The sequence below is a fragment of the Hydra vulgaris genome, chromosome 02, assembly GCF_038396675.1.
Source record: "Hydra vulgaris chromosome 02, alternate assembly HydraT2T_AEP".
Taxonomy (NCBI): Eukaryota; Metazoa; Cnidaria; class Hydrozoa; order Anthoathecata; family Hydridae; genus Hydra; species Hydra vulgaris.
This window is the reverse complement of record NC_088921.1, coordinates 46,374,853-46,396,257: the sequence shown is the minus strand read 5'-3', so window position 1 is coordinate 46,396,257 and position 21,405 is coordinate 46,374,853. Positions and strand designations below refer to the sequence as shown.

Sequence of the window (21,405 nt, the reverse complement as noted above, 5' to 3'; positions counted from 1 at the left end):
CGAAAAAGAAACTAGATGCGCCGGTCGGGTAAGTGAAATATTCTCGGCAATAATATTTGGAAACTTTTCCACAAAAATGGCCCGCGATTCTGAATTCAATAAGAACTCAGTTTTGAAAAGATTTTGGTACAACAAAGTTGTTTATGAAAAATCTTGTAGAAAACTTATTGTGTATTTTTTCAAAAATAAGTTTTAAAATATTTTGGAACAATCCACATTTTGTTTTATGCATTTATGTAAAACTATACGGATCTTAAGTTTGAGAATATTTAAGGCACCAAGTCTACGTAATAAGTTTGGTTCACAAGGAACAACTACACCAGCTTCAAATACAATTCTAACTGCATGTATTTGCTTGCTGTACGACATTAAAGACAGGTGCGTGAAAATTCCTGAGTAAAAGCAAATTTGCATGATAAAATTTATCAGGCTCCTGGGAAACTTTCTAAAGGTGTTTGTTTAATTTAGTTTTAAACTAATTTATTGTTACTTCTTATTGCATTTTTTTAATATAAATTGGTAAATAAATTTACTTTACAATAATAAAAGAGGCGGAGTAAAACAAAAGCAAAATTTTACTCTTGATAAAACTTATATTTGTTAAAGCGCAACTATTCTTTTAAATTGAAATTTATCCAATCAAATTTAAATTGCATAAATTTTATAACATAAAGCTGTGTAACTTTGCACGCAGAGAGACCGCCGCAAAGGTTTTTAGTTTTTTAATACCTTCAAATTTTAAAAATTTAAGTGCATAGAATTTTATAAATTGAAGGCCAATCACAAAAAAACAGCAAAAACTAAATCGTCTTTTGAACTTTTCTAAAAAAACTAATTAGGATTCCAATAAGATTAGGTTAATATTCATAAAGAATTGTGACCCTCCTTCCTTGTAATATAGTTGAACATGTTTGTTTTTTTTTGCGGTGTATCTTGCTTTGAATTATTTCAATATTTGGAAATTTTTGTTCATACGGTTAATACCAGATTATATTGAGTAAACTTTTTAACAAAATTCATACATTAAAAACATGCAGCAGTTGCTTGTTTCGAGCATCAAACATTTTCTGAAGGTTAGTTTTTAAATTTGAGACACTTATGCTTTTAATTTAAACCAACCTTTGTTTTATGCAGAAATCTAACTTAAAAAACTAAATAATTTTTTAAAATAAAGTTATTAAAATAAAGTTTAATTTACAAATTTATAAAAAATCTTTTAGGTTTTGTATATAAAAAAAAAATTGGTTTAAAGTAAAAATATATTTGTATATATTGTTCGGTTTAATAAACTGAACAATATATACAAAATATAAACAAATATGGATACTCTCCTAATATAAGTTTCTAGCGAACTTGACAAGAAATATCTAACAAGGTCTTCACAAGAGTCATCTTGTTTTAATTTAGAAATACTGTTATAGATTACTTAAACATTTTATTAAAAGTAAAAGAATAGTAAGTAAAAATAATTTATTTTTTAGTTTCTTTTTTAATACAAATTGATGATTTGGTTTAAGTTTTTATTATGTGTCAAGTTATTATTATTGTTATTATTATTATTGTTATTGCTATTATTGCTATTATTGTTATTGTTGTTATTGTTATTGTTATTATTGTTATTGTTATTATTGTTATTGTTATTATTGTTATTGTTATTATTATTGTTATTGTTATTATTGTTATTACTATTATTATTATTATTATTAGTTTTATTAATTGTATTATTAGGTAGCAAGTAATAAGATGGTTCATTGTATATAAGTTTACTAATGTATATTAATTGAAAACACTTATATATAAAACTGAAACTCACTTATTATATATAAAACTGAAACTCACTTATTATATATAAAACTGAAACTCACTTATTATATATAAAATTGAAACTCACTTATATATAAAACTAAAAATTCACTTATTAAACATAAAACTGAAACTCACTTATATATAAAACTGAAACTCACTTATATATAAAACTGAAACTCCGAGTTAAGTGTGAAAAAAATCAAAACAAAACTTTTTAAATTTTTGAATTTTAATCTAATCTTTAAAAAAAATTATGATAAAATATGAAATCTATTAATGAACATTAATGTTATTTAAGATGGTGCACATCTTTCTGCTTTTGCACCATGGATTGAATGCATCATTGCGTCATTTTGTATAGATTTAAATTTCAGTAAATTTATTGGTAGTAGCTGTATATTCTGGGTTCAAATCTGTTCGAAAGCAACATTTTTTGCCTATTAAAAAATTAGATAATATCATCGAAATACTATAAATATTTTTGTGACATTTCACAGTAGACCAGAACTCTTTTTTACTGGACAAAACTAATATTTCGTCATATGAAAAAGATTTAAGAACCATTTTTTTACTGTTTACTAATTTTAGGATTGCGGTTTTTCATAGTGACATTAGTTTTAATTTTGGGTTGCTATGGATATCTAAATTTCTTAACAACAACATATTTTATTAACCTTACCAAATATAAATGGAAAAAATAAAACTGGAAAAAATAATAGGGGAAAGGCGCCTATAATGGGATATCGCCTATGATGGCATACCGGTCATATTTCCATAAAAATTGGTTTTGGTGATTAGACCTACATAACTATACTGACTTTACATTTAGTTTTAGTGAAAATACGTCCCTAAAGCACAAATATAGTTTTTATAATCAACAAAAATCGATTTCGGGATGTGCTGTTGTAGTTTCATTCCCTTCATATATTTAAGATTGTGATTTTATTGTTAACTGTGCAGAAAGGGAATTTTCATGCATTTTATATTTAAGTTTTGAGCATTTAGTGGAATACTTACTTTAATTTTATTTTTTGAACAAGACAGACACAGCTTGTTTTAATGAAAATGATGACTTCTTCCCATGATGTCATACTGACGAGTCGGGTGTGTTGCAATATTGAAGAGTTGGGAAAACCTTTTTTATAAGAAAAACTTATTTTTAAGTAAATAAAAAGAAAACGATGCTCCAAAAGTTTTTTTTTGGTCCAAAAAATACATAAAACTTAATTTATCCTATGCGCATGTGCGAAACTTTATAATGCTGTTGTATAGCATAAAATGGTAAATTAGGATGGTTCCGAGTAATTTCTAGATTTTTTGAGTGAAGACTCTAAGGTTAAATGAAATCATCAATTTACCCTTGATCCTAACCAGCCCCATCCTCCCCTATGCCATCATAGGAGCAGTGGTTGCCTATGATGGCGTACTTGTGCTTTTTTTTTTTTAAATAGGAAAAAACTATAAAAAAACAAGATTGATGAAAACTTCAGGGTTATTATTGTTCTACATGTAGCAAGGAATATATCCATGTCAAAACTTTTATTATTGGTCTTCAAGATACTAAATAATGAAGCTTCAAAGTTAAATATGCCATCATAGGTGCCCTTCCCCTAACTTTATTGGATTACTCCCATAATTACCTCATAAGAGTATTTTTATGCTAAAAATGTAGTGGTACTATGGATTTTTTTCTTGGGTTGAAAGTGACACCTGAAATGTCTGACAAAGGTTCATTTTACATAGTTACTAGCTTAAGTAATTTTTCTAAAACCATTAATGTTATAAACTAGACTAATATTAATGTGGCAGTTAAAAATTATTTAATGCATTTAAAAATTTTAATACATTCCCAATTACTAATTTTAAGTATTTTTATGCAGTTCCATGGCTCTGTTTTAAATTTCATGAAACTATACATAATCCATATAAAAAGATACCCAAAGCTTAAACCTTTTTGTGTATATAATAATATAAAAATTTTGATTTAAAATTATTTTTCGCACCAAAACTAACATATTCTGATAATTTTAAAACAGCTTTAACTTCTTTTTCTTGACCATCTTGGTGCAAACTACAACCTGATGCAAACAATAGTTCTTAAGATGAATATGATGCAACTAATGGCGTCAATCTTCTTTTCTTTGTTTTACTACTTAAAGTATCAAAGTTCACCTGGGGCCTGCCAGATACTCCAGTTGTATAAGACAGAGTTTTCTTTATCAATGGAATCAGTAAGTAGAATTTTCTTATTATCAATTATAAATTGAACTGATTTTAGTTCATTTTGTAGTCATTGTTTGTTATTCTCTTCCAAACGAATTTTAGAGTTTCTGCATATATATATGTTTTATGAAATTATACAGGTTATTATTTGTTAAGTTAAGCTTATGCCATTTACAACTGTATCCAATATATTAGGATTGGCTAAGTCCAAGTTTTCTTGTATTTTCTATGAACAAATATCAATATTCTTCATGCTTTAACTGTAAAAAAATATGAGTTTCATTTACAAAATCTTATAAATAGGTATCTTAAGATGTATTTATAATAAAACAATTTTGGAACACTAACCTAGTCTTGCTGAGACCCAATTTTTGCATAACCATTTAGAATAAAACACTTATAATGTTTTCGCCACATAAAATTGGATACATCATTTAACTTTTAAAAATCATTATTAGAGACCAGGCGGACATCCGCGAAATGCAAACCAAATTTATATTGATAATATACATATTGAATTATGTATTTCAAGTCTCAAATTATTGGATCGCTTTGGACCGTAAAGGTATTCGACTATATAAGTAAAAGTTTAACGGAAAAAAAACTTCAAACACGCCGCCATTGCAAATCATTTTATTTGACATAATTTTCGTGCTAAATAGTGTTGTAATAGCTCGTTTGAAAGACAATACTTGATTTTACTAAATTATGCAATAAAAGGTTTTAAAACTAACATCTATTCCACTATTGTTAGTAACAAAAAAAATATTTTCAAATTAAAAAAAAAAATTTTGGAAAACTTTTTTTTTTTTTAAATAAAGCTTTTTATTCTACAGCTTAGAAGCATACGTCACGAAGCATACGTCATAATAATTACACAAAAATATATACGTTTTATAAAAGATGAATACTTAAGCTATAAAATGGTATATAATATTTTAATTTTTGAAAATATTTTTTTTTACTTTTGTCCACCACCTGGCCCAGTGTACATTTGTTCAAATCATTCTATTATAATGAGTATTTTTGTTTTTGTTTTTGTTTCCATCCCATTAAGTTCCATGGTAACCTCAAATTTACATTATACAACAATAATTATATTTTTAATTTGGAACTGTAGATATATAGCATCAACTTTCCTAAAACTCCCATTACCTTTATTATTGAGTGCAATTCTGGTGAAGCTATATCACATTTGATAGATGCATCCAAATTTTCATCCAAATATTGTTATTAACTAGATTGGTATAATATGAAAACTTCTTTTGTTGGACATTCTTCATTATTATATTTTGGAGAACTATAACCAAGATTTCTAAATGTTCTATGGTTTTCAGATGTCATCAGTGCATTATTCTATACAGTAAAACCATGCATATTTACCAGAGTGTGAAGACAAACCCAATAGAGCATTGCACAATTTAAACCAAAAGCTTATCAAAACCTTTTAATTCTTTCAATACAACTTTTGACATGATTTAACCTAAATTTCTAATTTTAGATTCAACTTTTTTAATTATTTATTTTTAATTATTGCTAGTATATTCTAATATAAACTAAAATAATATAAAGTTTGTCATCATGATCCAGTACATCACAAGCGATATACACATACATGTGAGTGTGTTTGTTTTTGAGACTATCATGAACTTGAATTAAATAGAAGTAACTAAAAAAAATGTTTAAAAGAACAGATTTTTTGAAATAACCAATATATTAATATATATATATATATATATATATATATATATATATATATATATATATATATATATATATATATATATATATATATATATATATATATATATATATATATATATATATATATATATATATATATATATTTATATGCTCTTAACTTTAAAATAGTTTGGCGACAGTTTTCCGCTGAAAAACACATTTTAGAGTGAAAAAATGATTTTTTAGTTCTTTAATGCAAAATTTTCAATTCCATGTGAATCATTCAGATCTCAGTTATGAACTCTGTCAGAGTTGTTGCATTTTTTTTAGAACAAACGGTTACCTGTGGACGTTTGGAAATTTGTGATCTATAAATGAGTTTGTAATGATTCCCTTGATTTTTTTCAATACATCTCTTACGGGAAGACTTTGGGATTTTGGACATTGTCCAAAATCAAATTGCTCAATGCTTTTGTAATGATTAATAAATAACAATTCCCTATGGACAATTAATAAAGTTTTGTAAATTTCTACTTGCATAATCAACACCCTTAATTCCGTACGAAGGAATTCTCGAGTGAATGTATATAAAAGCCGCATCTTTATTGATTCACATGCTACCCCACAACAAATTTATCTGTACCCTAAAGCTGCTCCACGGAAATAAAACACTACTAATTGAGGACGATGTAAAGGTAGATTTATAATAGCCACAGATACCCCGGAAAAAGGGCACTTGCAGCTGCAAAAAAACCAACAATGGCGAAGAAGCTTACAAAAAAGCAATCAAGAAAAAGATTCTACAGGGAAAAACCTAATGAAAAGCAATCCTTTAACAATCATCGTCAGATGAATCAATAGACCTACAAATTTTAACTACAATACATATAACCTGAGTACATATAACCTTGATGACGATGGATTTAATGACAGCAAAGCTGATAGTTTTGATGTGCCATAATGTATCGTTTTAAGGACATAATATATTTTAAATGCAATTTGAATGAATGCCAATTGAATAATTTCTAAATGAGAAATAAACTACCATTGTTGAAATCACGTATTTATTTATTTGATGTCCATTATCTCCCCTATACATAACGGGGGGTGATTTCGGACACTTGACTAGCATTTTTAAATTACCTTTTAAACATTGAAAACCAAGAAATATAGAGAAAGTTAAAATGTTAAAATATATCTTAATCATTGTAGTTTGAAAAAAAATTATGTTACTTTAAAAAAAAGTGCATTAGTTATTAAATAAGCTCAAATAAAGTTAAAACTATCTTAAGTCTCCCCAGTCTCCCCAGTCTTCCCTATATTAAAAAAAAAAAAACTATAATTGAGCAAGCAGTAAACAAGTTTAGAAAAAATCAGTCGCTAAATTTTTATACTTTGAAATACTCTTTCCAATAGCTTTTTTTAAAGTGATTTAAGTTTTAAAAATCAATTACAATAATAGATTAAGTAATAGAAACTTATTCCAGATATGAGGTGCACGATAAGTAATTTTAAATTGGTCAAGCTTATTTTTGAAGGCTTATTTATTAATTATTATTGGCATGAAGGCTCTAACAGGGTACTACTTATGCGCGATAGATATTTATACACTGGCTTTTTTTTTTTTTTTTTTTTGCATTTTGATATTATAAGTATAATATCTTACGTACATTAGACTGAGAATATTATATACATTTAGTTCAAACAATATTAGTAAACAAATTTATTCAAAAAGAGGTTTTGAATGTTCTTTTTTATTTTTAAAATTAATCACACGAATAGCTTGCTTCTGTTTACAATAGAGAGGTGCTAGTTTAATTTTATAAGTATTACCCCATGCTATATAACCGTAGTTTAGATGACTTTGAACAAAGTTATAGTAAATTTATTTGAGTAGTGTTTTTTTTAAATAAATAACGTGACTGGTATATTATTCCATCACTTTAAATATCCATAAGTATCGGAATAATATACCATTCACATTATTTATTAAAAAAAACCACTACTCAAATAAATCAACTTTAACTGTCATAATTATAAAAAAGTTATAGTAGATTTATTTGAGTAGCAGTTTTTTTAATAATATTGTTACCCTAAACATTTAGAAATTTTTTCTAACTTTGATTCATTTTTACACACAGTTCGTTTATAATTTTTCCGGAGATAAAAAAGTTGCAATCGTTAGCAAACATCATAGTTGAAATTCTTTTTGATGCCATGCTTAGTTCTTTTACATAGATTAGGCATCCCGTTTTATTAATGACGGATTAGAGAGTTTATTGTCTTCATGTTTATCTAAATAGATTTTTATCCACTTGTTTGATTTTCTACTGACGCCATACATGTTGAGTTTTGAAAATAATACTTTGTGTACTACTGGATCAAAAGCCTTAGAGAGATTTATAAAAACACCTAATGTAATTTCTCCGTTTTATAAAAGTGTTTTTTATTTTTCAACTAGGTGATAGATATAGTCCTTCACCTAGAGATCTTTTATAAATGACAACACAGGTGCTGAGTTTATAAACAAAACTCTATGTTTACTCGTAAACTTCATTTTCATTTTCTCAACTTCCGTATTTTTTCCGCATTTTTTTACTAAAAAAGTAAAAACTTTATGTTAGGAATTTATTATCATGTCACAAAAACACCAGCGCAGGGCAAATGAGAAGATTTTATATGATGGGGGTCGATTTATACTTTATAAATTTTATTCTATATTATTATAAATTTTTTTATTATATATTACAGAGGATGAGGCAACTTAATTTTTTTTTCCTAATTTTTTGTTACCCTTTACAAACGGAAAAGTAACTGATATTATACATGTTGGGTTTATGCATTTTTTTGAAAACCAAACTGCTTGGAGTAAATAAAATTATTTTCTTTTAAAATACTTAGCATTTATTGTATTACAGAATTTCAGTTGAACTAATATACCCAGCAAACATGCTATAGCGAAATTTCAGTGAACCTATATAGACATTTTGGACACATTAGCGGACCACTGTAGTTTTGCTTATTAGTTACTCAGTGAACCATTAGTGGCAGGCGCCAAAAGTGGCTAGCTGATAACTAGTCACCATTAAAATGTTAGAAAATTATCGACTTGCCATTTATAACCGCCGCCACTAATCGTCCACTAAGTAACCGATGAGCAAAACTCCAATGAACCGCTAAAAAATGCATATATAGGCCCACTGCAAATCCACTAAAACAAAGTTTGCTGGGTAGATATTTTGAGCAATCAATTTTAGTTTTGCTTATCGGTTACTTAGTGGACCATTAGTGGCAGCCACCAAGATTGGCTAGCCGATTACTAACCACTATAAACATCAGGTATATAACAACAAGTTATCGGCTTGCTATTTATAGCGGCTGCCTCTAATGATCCCCTAATTAACCAATAGGCAAATCTCTAATAAACCGCTCAAAAATGCCTCTATAGGTCTACTGCAAATCTACTAAAACAATATTTGCTGGGTGGCCATTGATAGTGGCTGCCACTAATAGTCCACTAAGGAATCGATGAGCAAAACTCCAATAAACCGCTCAAAAAATGCCTATATAAGTCCACTGCAAATCCACTAAAACAATGTTTACTGGGTGGTGCTCAAAAAAACCAAAATTTTATAAAAATTTCAAAAACGATAATTTTTTCGTATAAGAACTTATATTTTACAAACTTGCAGTTTTAAACTAAAAATAAAATAAAGTGCAAGTTTTTGAGGATGTAATTCTTTAATATTTATTTTACTTTTTAATTAATCTTCAATATTTTTTAATATTTTTTCTTTAACATTCTTTAATATTTTTTTTATAAAACAAGTATTATTTTTAAAACTTTTACATAATTTCGCTTTTTTTGAGTAGGGGAAAGTAGGGTAACCCCGGACAATCTATTTTTTCTCGGTTACACCCAGGAAAAAATAGATTTTATGACATAAATATAATTTTACCTTTTTTAAATCAGTGTGACACAATTATAATATATAATTATTTGGCATTGGACTGTTCTCAACACATTTTAAAAAAATCGCCTTTAAAAATTGCTTCTGATATATAAGGAATGGGAATGAAAATGACAACTTTTTACTAATGAAAATAAACACTTTAAAAACACTTTTTTCAAATCTAAGGTCTTTTTATAAAATGAATTACTTTTATAGGTTTGTGTATTATATTAAATGTATTAATACTTATATAAAAATAAATGCTCATTTTTAATATGTAAACGGATGAAGTTGTCTGGAACCACCCTCCAAACATATGTCCGATTCCACCCGATCATACCTCGTTCACAAATACTAGTTTTAAAACCATTGAATTAAAATGTTGAACAAATTTTTTTCTTTAATCAATAAAAAGTTATTAGTTTACATAAAAATTAGGTATAATATTATGTGAATTAAATATGATAATAGTTCGCTTTTCGGATGGTGGGAGATAAAATCTTGGACTCCCAGCCAATCGCTTCGGCATTTTATGATATTTTGCATATGCCATATGTTCACTCCAATAATGTTTTTATAGTATTTAAATTTACATAGCTTCCACAGTTTAAGCTGTACATTAAGTGTATGGAGTACCCGCAGTCCGGGGCTACCCGACTTTCCCCTACCAGGATGACCTACTTTTAAAGAACTTTTTTTACATATATATTAGGAACCTTTTAAATTTTCAAGAGTAAAATTTTTTTGTTAAACAAAACTTTTAATCTATATCATTTTCCTAATCCCAGCAAACATTCTATATCGAAATTTTAGTGAACCTATGTAGGCATTTTGAGCGGACCACTGTAGATTTGCTCATCGGTTTTTTCGCGGACCATTAGTGGCAGCCGCCAAAGCGGCTTGCTTAAGACTAGCCACTTTTAACAGTGACTAACACTAAGCAACCGATGAGCAGAACTTTAATGAACTACTAAAAAAATGCCTATATAGGTCCACTGTAAATCCACTGGAACAATGTTTGCTGGGTAGTTTTTTTTTATCATAAAGAATACATTTAGAAATCAGATAAGGCAGTTTTTAAAAATTATTATTTTTCGATGCTCCCCAGCAAACATTGTTTTAGTGGATTTGTAGTGGACCTAAATAGACATTTTTTAGCGGTTCATTGGAATTTTGCTCATCGGTTACTTAGTGGACCATTAGTGGCAGTCGCTATAAATATCAAGCCGATAATTTTCCGACATTTTAATAGTGGCTAACCATTGGCTAGCCACTTTTGGCGGCTGCCACTAATGGTCCACGAAGTAACCAATGAGCAAAACTACTGCAGTCCGCTCAAAATACCTATGTAGGTTATTTCTGATTTCACAAAGTAATTAATATTTGATAAATTGATTTGTTTTGACTCATTTTTTTGACGTGTTAAACACGCCCTACTTGGAGGCACAGGGCCGCCGAGAGGGAAGGGCAATATTTTACAATCAAAGATAAGCTTTATCAGGGTATTTCAAAAAAAAAATCTATAAATACTTCAATGATTATTCTAAAAGAAAATTTTAAATCGCAAAATAAAAAAAATTAATTAACTTTGTTTGCTTAGTTTTAAAGACTACTTAAAGAATTTTAAAATCTCAACGCATAAAACTCTGAAAATAAAAAGTCAAGTCTTATAATTACAAGCGTGTGTCTCGCGCCTATATTATGTAAGGTGACGGAAAGAACTACCATAGATAGGATTATGAAAGACTGTGCACAACCTAATATCTAACTCTCAAAATTCAACAAAGTGTCACACAATGACTTCTTCATAGGATTCATACCTATAGAAATGAATTATATATATCCAGCTATTAAACTGGATCATTGGTTAGCTAGCTATTTGACAACAAGGTGTGAAACTTTAACCTCAAGTGCAAATTAATGCAAGTTGATTATTGCAAATAATAATCAAAAATACTATAGCTGACATTCATGTTAATGGACGCAATCTTGTTCCAGCATGCATTAAGCAAGACCTTAGAGTACTAATATCCGACAACCACAAAATCAAAGTAAAAGAAGAAGCAGCAGCTAGGGTTTGAAATTCAATTTCTAATCCTAGCTGCCAGACTTTTTCGTCTTAAGAAGTCATTTCGATGTCGAAACTCTGCAGCTTTCGAAAAAAGCTGTATCAACTGTACATTAAGTACTGCATCTAGAGATTTGTGTGCGTGCCTGGTCATCTTAAAAATTGCTTTACTCAAACGTGTCCAACAACGCGCTATAACGGGTGATGCGGAAGTTATCGGACAAATCTTATTTCATTATTTGAGCATAATAATTAGTTTTTGTGGTTTTATGCGTAGGCATAAACGTTCTATTAAATATAAGATTTATTATTTGAAACACAATTATTTAAAATGAGGTTAAATGCAGCTGAACGAGAATCTTTTCGAAAGCGACTAAAAATGTTTTTTGTAAATAAAGCTAAGATAAAAAAAAAAAATCGTAAATCATTTTGAAAAGGAAGGATTTGCTCGAAGTACAATATATGATAACCTAAAAAGACTTGAAACTGTTCAATCGTTTTCTGATAGAAAGCACCCTGGTCGTCCGACATCCTAGACTAGAGAAAAGAAAGCCGAATTAACGAGACTTGTCAACAATCGAAAAGGGGTCAGTCACAGAAAAATAGGTATTAAATTCGGTGTAAATCAATCGACAATTGGACATACATGTTGAAAAATGAATTGAATACAACTCTGGCGTAAGATGACATAATAATATTAATTTTTGCTAGTAAAAAGGCAAGAAAAAGTGTTTCTTTTTTTTTCTTCTTCAAAGAATCGGTTTGATAATGGTAATCAGTGAATGTTAAATGTGTTGCATAAGTGTTATTTAGTCCAGATCCGGCTCGTGAAAATATGGATGTAAAGTAAAGGTATATGGAATAAAAACTGAGCCATTAACTTGTGTCAATGTACATAGTTTTGGTTAAAAAGTATGCATACTTATAGGGGCGCCTAATTGCTGCTAAGCCCCAGGCGTCATAAAAGCTCTCGTAACTAACACAACAAATTCTAAACTTTATTGCCTTTTTTTTAAATTAGTATGTTTCGTTTTAGCTATGTAATTTGTTTATAGCTTGGCAGTTCCCAGGAATTTGATTACGCGCTTCACTGTGAACCAAGGAGACCACCAGGAATTGTGTCGTGGCACTCATATAAAACCTTTTGGACATAAAATTATTTTGTTTCGAAAAGCAAGTTTTTAAACACTGGACAGAGTACTAAAGGTCAAAAATGGGAAAAAAAGGGTAAACCTAAGAGGATCTTTGGCCCATTTTTAAAATTAGAAGGTTTTTTTTTTTATTAATAGTATTAAATTTTGTATTGTAGTTAATCTGTTAAATCAAATTGTTTAGATTATATAATGGGAAAATTGTACTATGAAAAAAATAAGCATAAATATTTTTATTTAACTTCATACATAAATAACATCTACAACAGCATAGTTATAAATATCTGTAAAAGCACATCTATAACACTACATATATACACTAATGGATAATATATAAGTTTGTAAACATCTATTTAGATACATAAATAAATGTACACACAGACATGAATATGCACACATTTCTATGTGTGTACAAAAGTATATACTTAAATGTTTATATATAATGTACATGTATATATGTATACACACACACACTTATATCTGTGGCTTGACAAAAGAAGCGAAAATCAAAAAGTCTCTTTTACTAAAAGTATCTCTGTTTCGTTTACCAAACCACAGATATATAAGTATACATGCAGATACATCTACATTTTTTTATGTATCTATTATGTTAATAAATGTGCATACATGATATGTAGAGATATAAAATATACATTATGTGTTTGCTATCTATAAATGTCATAAATACATATACGCGCACACACACACATATGCAAAAAATTCTTTATGCTCCAAAATCCACCACTGCTGATAGTAGCCTGTCGCCATGATCTGGATGCTCTTTTTGTCTCTTAAACGTTGTCCGTGTTGGTTTAAACTTTGCATGAACACTTTCTCCACATTGTTCAGCAAAGTTTTCTAATACTTGATTATGGTGTTCCACATATGGTTGTAGAATGTGAATTTTCCATGTTGTAATAATTTTTTAATTCAAATTTAATTGTGCAGAAAGAAATGCACTCTTTAATTTTTTTATTGCTTGTTTGAAGTTAGGTTGTAACTTGCTAGAAAAACAAATGTTTTTTTTACATAATGAAAATCTTTTAAACACTGAACTATCGGAATCAAACATTTAAAGGTTTCTAAAATTTTTGTTTATGAAAATTTTAATAATAAGTTTTTTAACAATTTGTTTGAATTGTTTCCATCTCAGTCTCTACCTTGACAGCCTATCTGAATGACATTTTATGACTTCAGCCAATAGTCAAATCCTGGTCAAAAAATTTCCGAGCAGTGAAACAAAGCTAATTAACAAATGAAGTTCAGGTTGCTCAATAAATATCTGGATCTAGATCAATATACAAAATTTGAGGATTAATGCAGTTCATGAAGTCTTTCATGGATGCTTTTACTGATTTATTTTCTGAATAATTTTTATACCAATAATCAATCCTGCCAAGAGTTCGTTTTGTCCCTAAATCTAATGTGGATATATCCTCACGCCATAAACAAGCTTTTTTCCCAGAGTGCCCAGATAAGCCAAATAACGCATTTCCACATTTTAAGTTAAAAGCAACATAAAAACTGACACATTGTAAATTCAGCTTTTCTATAATTTGCCTTAAATTATAATTAGATTCAGGAATATTTTCAACAATAGCTAGAAATTGCGATCGTTGTACACCACTATTCTAAAACTCATCTGAACCATCATTATTCTTATGACAATCAAAGATATTGATAATCGCTTTAAAAAATGAACTACCGCCATCCAATCAAATTCTTAAAAGGCGTGATGTTGGGTCTAAACCACGTAGTTTTAACAAGTCTAGCACAAAATCTGATGTATTTTGAACATATACAAGTTCTCTTCAAATAAAAGTTTCATAAATAAACGAAAGAAAGTAAGAATAGTACAAATTAGAATTAAAAAATCATTAAATTAAAACCTTGGCTACTTAAAACGCTAATATTCGCCATTTTTTAAAAACCTTTTGTATCAAAGTTTACTCTCGAGTCGATAATATAAGACGAGAGACGGGGGAAATAAAAGGGGAAGTATTAATTACATTCCAAATCTAATAAAATGGGGGAGGGGGTATTTAAAAAGGAGGGGGGATGGGAACTTTTTCATGTTACAATGTACTCTTAAATCCTTAATACAAGGGGGAGAGAAGAATAAAAGGGTGGGTGTAATTTTTAGTATAAATCTAATTTACGGGGGGAGGGGGGATTTTTCATGTTACAATGTAATTTTTTTTTGTAAAAAATTTAAGTTTTACAAAACATACATAAAACTATATAATTCTAGTGTGGCTTGCGGTCAAATGTGTATTTTCTAACAACTGTTTTATCATAGTTTCAATAGGATTTAGTATGCTGGTTTAAGTTTTATAATTTGCTGAGAAATAAACTAAAAACTCATTTTTAACAAATCGTGGTTTACAATTTTTTAAGCCTTTTTCAATTTTAAAGCCTTTTTGAAGGTTTTTTTTAGTCTTTTTTTTTTTTTTTTTTAGGTGCCCCAAGAAGTCCTAACGGTCTTGTCACAGAGCACCGCGGAAGTGCATTTTACCAGGAAGTTCACGCCTCCTTCCTTACCACGACGCAAAAATATGTCTAGAGCTCGTTTCGAGCCTGGATCTCCTGCTTATGAAGTATGCGCTCTAATTACTGCGCAACGGCCGCATCAAAAATTATTCTAAGTCGATTGTCAATCGCCTGCCGAACTGCTCTCGCGAGCAAATCTGGGCCAATCCACGAGCGGTTCCTTCCCGTTCCAACCCACAGCCCCCTGCGACGTGGTTTTTGATTTTATAGGTGACTGAAATAATTATTAGCAAATTTATTTGGCCCATTTTCACAGAATTTTTTATTTGTTTTATTTTGAGATAAAGTTTTTGTTTATAAAATTTGAGATAAAGTTTTTGTTTATAAGTAAAATTAATAAACGGAGGGGAGATAATAAGCCTTAATAAGCTTAAGGTGGGAGATAATAAGTCTTAATAAGCTTAAGGTGGGTGGGAAAATTTTCCAAAAATTCATAAACGCCCCCCTTCCTTTTATTATTAAGGACTCGAGAGTACATTTAGATATCGGTCGTTTAGAAAATATTTTTTTAATTACACGACCTGATTGTTATTGTCGTTAAAAATCAGATTTTCTTTAAATTAAATAAAATGTTTTTTTATGTAAAAACTAAATGGAATGTTTTTATGATTTTATATATTTTTTATAATTATTTTTTAAAATTCTTATAAGATATAGCGCTATAGATGAACGTACATCGACTGACAAATAGGAATTGCCGCAATTAAATGTACATGTTATGTGTCAGGGTTAGGCTTAGGGTTAGGCATCATGGTTAGGCTCAGATCAATCAGAAACTAATGCGTATTTTTAAACAGTTTTGCTTCAAAGTGTCGATAGAAACCTGGCTTTTTTGAAGTTATCTATGAAAAGGAATTCAATCATAACCGAGTATAAAAAAGATGGCGAATATTAGCGCTTTTTAATGTAAATTTTTGTTTTTGTTTGTTTGTTTACATTTTTGTCGTTGTTTACAAAAACAAACAAACAAGGCTTCTGAATGAAGATCATAATGATCTTATCAACAAAACTTTTCACAAGTTTTTTACATCAATACATAAACAAGACAAAACAACTACAATAAATTGTGATATATTTGAAAATGTAAATCAAACCACTAATGTTATATATAATAAAAAAGTTGGATCTTATCGTCAGAACTTATAAAAGCGCAAATATATAAATATCATATATAAATATATCTACAAAGTAAATACAGTAAGACATCTCTTTATAATAGTAAAGAAAAAATATAACTGTCTTACAACTAAAAAGACAAAAACGTGGTTGTTATAAAAATATCATCAATAATAAACTAAATATATCACCAAAAGATAGAATAAAAACTTTAAGTTTTCTTTTGAAAATCGGAAAAGTATTGGATGTATCAAAATTTTATTAAATTTTATTATTATTTTTTAGTATAACAATTTTATTCCAAAGATATGGTGCTCAAAATGTAATTCTAAATTTGTTAAACTTTGTTTCGCAAATTGGTTCATATACAAAAATTTTTATTTTTAATTAAACATTTATTAATTGGGTTTAGAAAAAAAAAGGTCTTTAAAGAAAGGGAAAGTTAAATCGTTTTTCCATATGTAAATAATTCATAAATGTTATAAACATTGAGCTCGTAAATATTCAGTATTTTCATCTTCATAAATAATGGTTTGGAATGAGTAAAATGATCCGCAAAATTAATCGATCAGATCGCATGCTTCTAAAAGGCATTTTAACTTTTTTTTTTCGGTGCTTCCTCAAGTTATGTTGGCATAATTTATATACGTGTGAATAAATGAGTAATAAGTTTGGGTTAAGACTTTTTTGATTAAATATGATCTGGAATCTCCGGAGACTCCGTTACTTTTCGGTGCTTCCTCAAGCTATGTTGGCATAATTTATATACGTGTGAATAAATGAGTAATAAAGTTGGGTTAAGACTTTTTTGATTAAAATTGATCTGGAATCTCCGGAGACTCCGTTACTTTTCGAGCAATTATAGTCAATATGCAGTTTCCATGTTATGCTCTCGTCGAGAACCACTCCTAAAAATTTAGTTACAAAATCTTTTTTTATTTTGACTTTATCAATAAATATTTTGGGCAGGTTTTGGAGAAAATAGCGTTTTTTAAAAAGCGAATGCAAAAAAATCCATTTGGTTTTAATAATGTTAACAGATAATTTTCTACATTTGAACAAAGTAGATGTTTTTAAGTTCATCATTCATTGTAGAAAAGAGTTTGGATATGTCATTATTAGACAGGAATAAGTTGGTGTCACAGGCAAACAAGATACTCATTAAGTTTGAGGCTTTATTTAAGTCATTTATATAGATTAAGAACAAAAGTGGCCCCAAGATAGAACCTTGAGGAACACCACAGAAAATATTTAGAAAATGGCTTTGGCTACAGTTATTAATAAAAATAAATTGTTTGCGGTTTGATAAGTAACTTCAATGCCATTTTATAGTTATATAGTTTATTCCGTAGTATTTTAGTCTTTCCAGCAGGATTTCCTGGTCGACAGTATCGAAAACCTTCGACAAGTTAATAAAAACACGTAATGTAAACTGAGATCTTTGAAAGAAATTTGAAATTTCTCAAACAAATTGGATGATTGCATGTTAATAGGAATTTTTTTTTGTAAAACCAAATTGATTATTATATAAAAGATTATTAGAAACAAGATACTTGTGTATTTATTGTACATAATACGCTCTAAGATTTTTAAAAAAGTAGAAAGAATTTCTACTTTTTTAAGTAGAAATTCTTTCTACTTTTTTCAAAATTGGAATAACTTTTGCCTTTTTTTTTCGATCAGGAAAAACTTCTTGGTGGATAGATGATTTATAAACTTTAAAAAGAATATCATAAAGATGATCAAAACACTCGATAATTATTTCACCATTAACTCCATCAGCTCCCATTGCTTTTTTTTTAGTGATTTAAAGATTTCGAATTCATCAAAAGATAATTATGAGTATATTTTTTTGGAACAGTTTCAATCATCCATTGGTACTAAGAAATCATTAAAGGCGGCTGTTGTAAAGGGAACTTTATTAGCTAATTTAGGGCCGATTTTGATAAAGTATTCATTAAATTCATCAGATATAGCTTTTGATTTATGAATACATTTGTTTTCAACTATAATCCTCTGGGGGAGGGAAAATGAGCATGTTTTTTTATTGCCAGTAATTTCTTTTATTACTTGTCAAGTGCGCTTAGAGTTATTTTTAAATTTGTTTAATATTGTTGAGCAATTTTTCTTTAAGCGTTTACGAATTATTTCAAACAAATATTTATAATCTTTGTATATATTTTTTTTTTCAGATGATTTCGTTTTAAGATACTTTATGTACAACTTCTGTTTTATTAATGACAACTTTTTGAAATCCTTGGTAACCCAAGGGTTATTAAAATTTTTCATTTTAATTGTTTTTTCAATAATAGGAAAGTTGGCATCATATACGGCGTAGAATGTTTTAAAGAAGGTCTCATAAATGGTATCAGCATTTCCTTTGAAAATAATATGATTCCAGTTCAAAAGAGGTAATTGATTTTTAAAAAGGTTCATATTAGTAAGATTAAAATCACAAATAAATTTTGTTTTAGAATTATTATTAGTCGAAGCGTTTGAGTTAAGAGTCAGAATTATTGGGAAATGGTCAGAAATGTCAGATTCTAAAATGTCTTTTTGAATGTCATTGTTAAAGATATCAGTTGTTAAAGCAATTGAACCTTCCGCAATTTAAAAACTATTTAACTACCAAACTGAACTATTTTTTCATCTAAAAATTGTTTAGTTTAGTTAAAATAGGGGGTAATATAGGTAATTTTTATATAGTAATTTTATATAATAATTATATAATAAACCTAAAATTAGATATTATAACATTAAATTTATTTTTTTATTAAACTTTTCATTATACAATTATCAAAAATGTATAAATTTGGATGCAACATATCAAGAAATAAATGTTGTGAAATGAATTTTAAAGCCTCCTTCATGAAAAATATTTTTAGTGGTTTCCAGTGATAAAAAAAAAATTTTTTATTCAATTATTTAAGTTTATTTTTTTGAGTTTCAGCAAAAAATGAGAAAACTTTATTACAGTTTTAGAATATAGTTATATCTAAAAACGTATGACAGCAACGCATTTTGATTTCAGAAATAATTTTTTTTTGAAACAGAATGAATAATACTATTACATAGTAATGAATTGGTTTGAGTGCCACGACATAAAACCTGGCGGTCTCTGTGGTTCATAGTATTTATTAACTTTAAAAAAAATAGATTTATAGATAGATTATTTAAAAAAAAAAAAATTATTTCTTTATAAAAAAAAAAAAAACGAGCACGTGTTTTTGATTTGAAATTCATTGGTAACCATAATAATCCAAATAATTATATTGACACAAAATTTATCCTAGCGATATCCGAATTTTATGTTTAAGAGCGTTGATATATGAAAATATGAAATTTTTTTTAGTTAATGGTCATCTTAACATCCTTCAAGCCCCTTTATGTTTATATTGTATATCGTATAATATTTAAAACGAGAAGCTTAGGCTTTTATTTTTCAATATTATAGTAACTTTGTTAAAATTTATTATATTATATGATCAGAAAAAAAATGTTTTGATAAAGTTCTGTTAAATGTAAATTAAAAAAGCAAAAATTTTTAAAATCAAAAAATAATAATATTTGATAACTCTCATTTTTAATTATCTATGTAGAAATAACTATTTTGACTTCGTTAGGAAATATTTTCTTCTTTTTTCAGATTTCAGAAACCCTTATAATTATTTGGAGATCTAATAGCCCATAACAGCATTACGACTTTTATCATCCAAACATATACCTTATTGGTTTTGCGTATTTTACAAACACTTTCATATTAGGATAGCTTCATATTAGGATACTTTCATAAAAGGATACTTTGAAGTTGTTTAGCGAAAAGTTGAAATTAAAAGTAAAATTTAAAAATACGTATTTTTAAATGGTTATGAACTAATGAATCAGTTGACTGATTGATTAGTGTAACTTTATGTAACTAATTGTAATAAAATGTAATGTAACTACATTAAAGACTTAATGCAACTTTAAAATTTACAGTAAACAACTACATGATACAGTAAACAACCCCAAAATACAGTAAACAATCACATAATACGGTAAACAACCACATAATACAATAAACAGCTTCATAAAATAGTTAAAGTAAACAACTACATGATACAGTAAACAACCCCAAAATACAGTAAACAATCACATAATACGGTAAACAACCACATAATACGGTAAACAACCACATAATACAATAAACAGCTTCATAATATAGTTAAAGTAAACAATCATTAAAATATTTTTTTTTAAAAACCATATGTAATTGGGTTCATCGAATAAAATTTGTCTTACTTGTATTACCCCGTCAATGGTTATGCGGTAATTAATTTAATAATTACCGAATTATTATTTAATAATGAAATTGTAAACAAGAAGCACCAAGTTTAACTTCTCCATGCCTCTCTCCCACGTGCTTGGTAGTACTGCACTTAACTTGTTTCTCCGCGAAACGGAAAAGAACACATAGGTTTGATAAACCAATGAATTTTTTTCTCCACAGTAATCTAATCTAAATCCTTCACACTAATCTAACAGTTCATTTTTTCTTACTACCATCTTTTTTTTTCTTTTTTTTTTATGTGTGTATGTGGTTATTAAGGGGCTCCCAGAAGTCCTTACGGTCTTTTTACAGAGGACCACAAAATAGCATTTACCTAGGAAGTTCACGCCTCCTTTCTTAACAATGCCGTTTATTGGACTGAAGCCGGCGTCGAATCTCGAACCTCTTGGTTCTTGGTCAGAACTCTAACGATTGCGCAACGGGTGTACATCGTCAATAGTTGAAGATGTTGATAGGGTAGCGGTTAGTTGAAAGTTTAAGCTGTTAGTTAAAAAAAATCCATGAATAGTCACGATTAAGCGGTTC

At 28.3% G+C, this 21,405-nt stretch overlaps 1 long non-coding RNA gene across 2 annotated transcripts in view; it reads left to right on the top strand.

Annotated features, from left to right (window-relative positions):
* The first annotated feature begins 836 nt into the window (after positions 1 to 836).
* Positions 837 to 21,405, top strand: part of LOC136076986 (uncharacterized) — a 45,379-nt gene continuing 24,810 nt past the window's right edge. The window contains exons 1-2 of one of the 2 annotated variants that reach the window (XR_010636748.1): positions 837 to 1,073; positions 18,863 to 18,961. This is a non-coding gene — a long non-coding RNA (uncharacterized LOC136076986). Of the gene's footprint in view, positions 1,074 to 2,030; positions 4,038 to 18,862; positions 18,962 to 21,405 lie in introns of those variants that run through there. The other variant, XR_010636747.1, reaches the window with a different exon arrangement.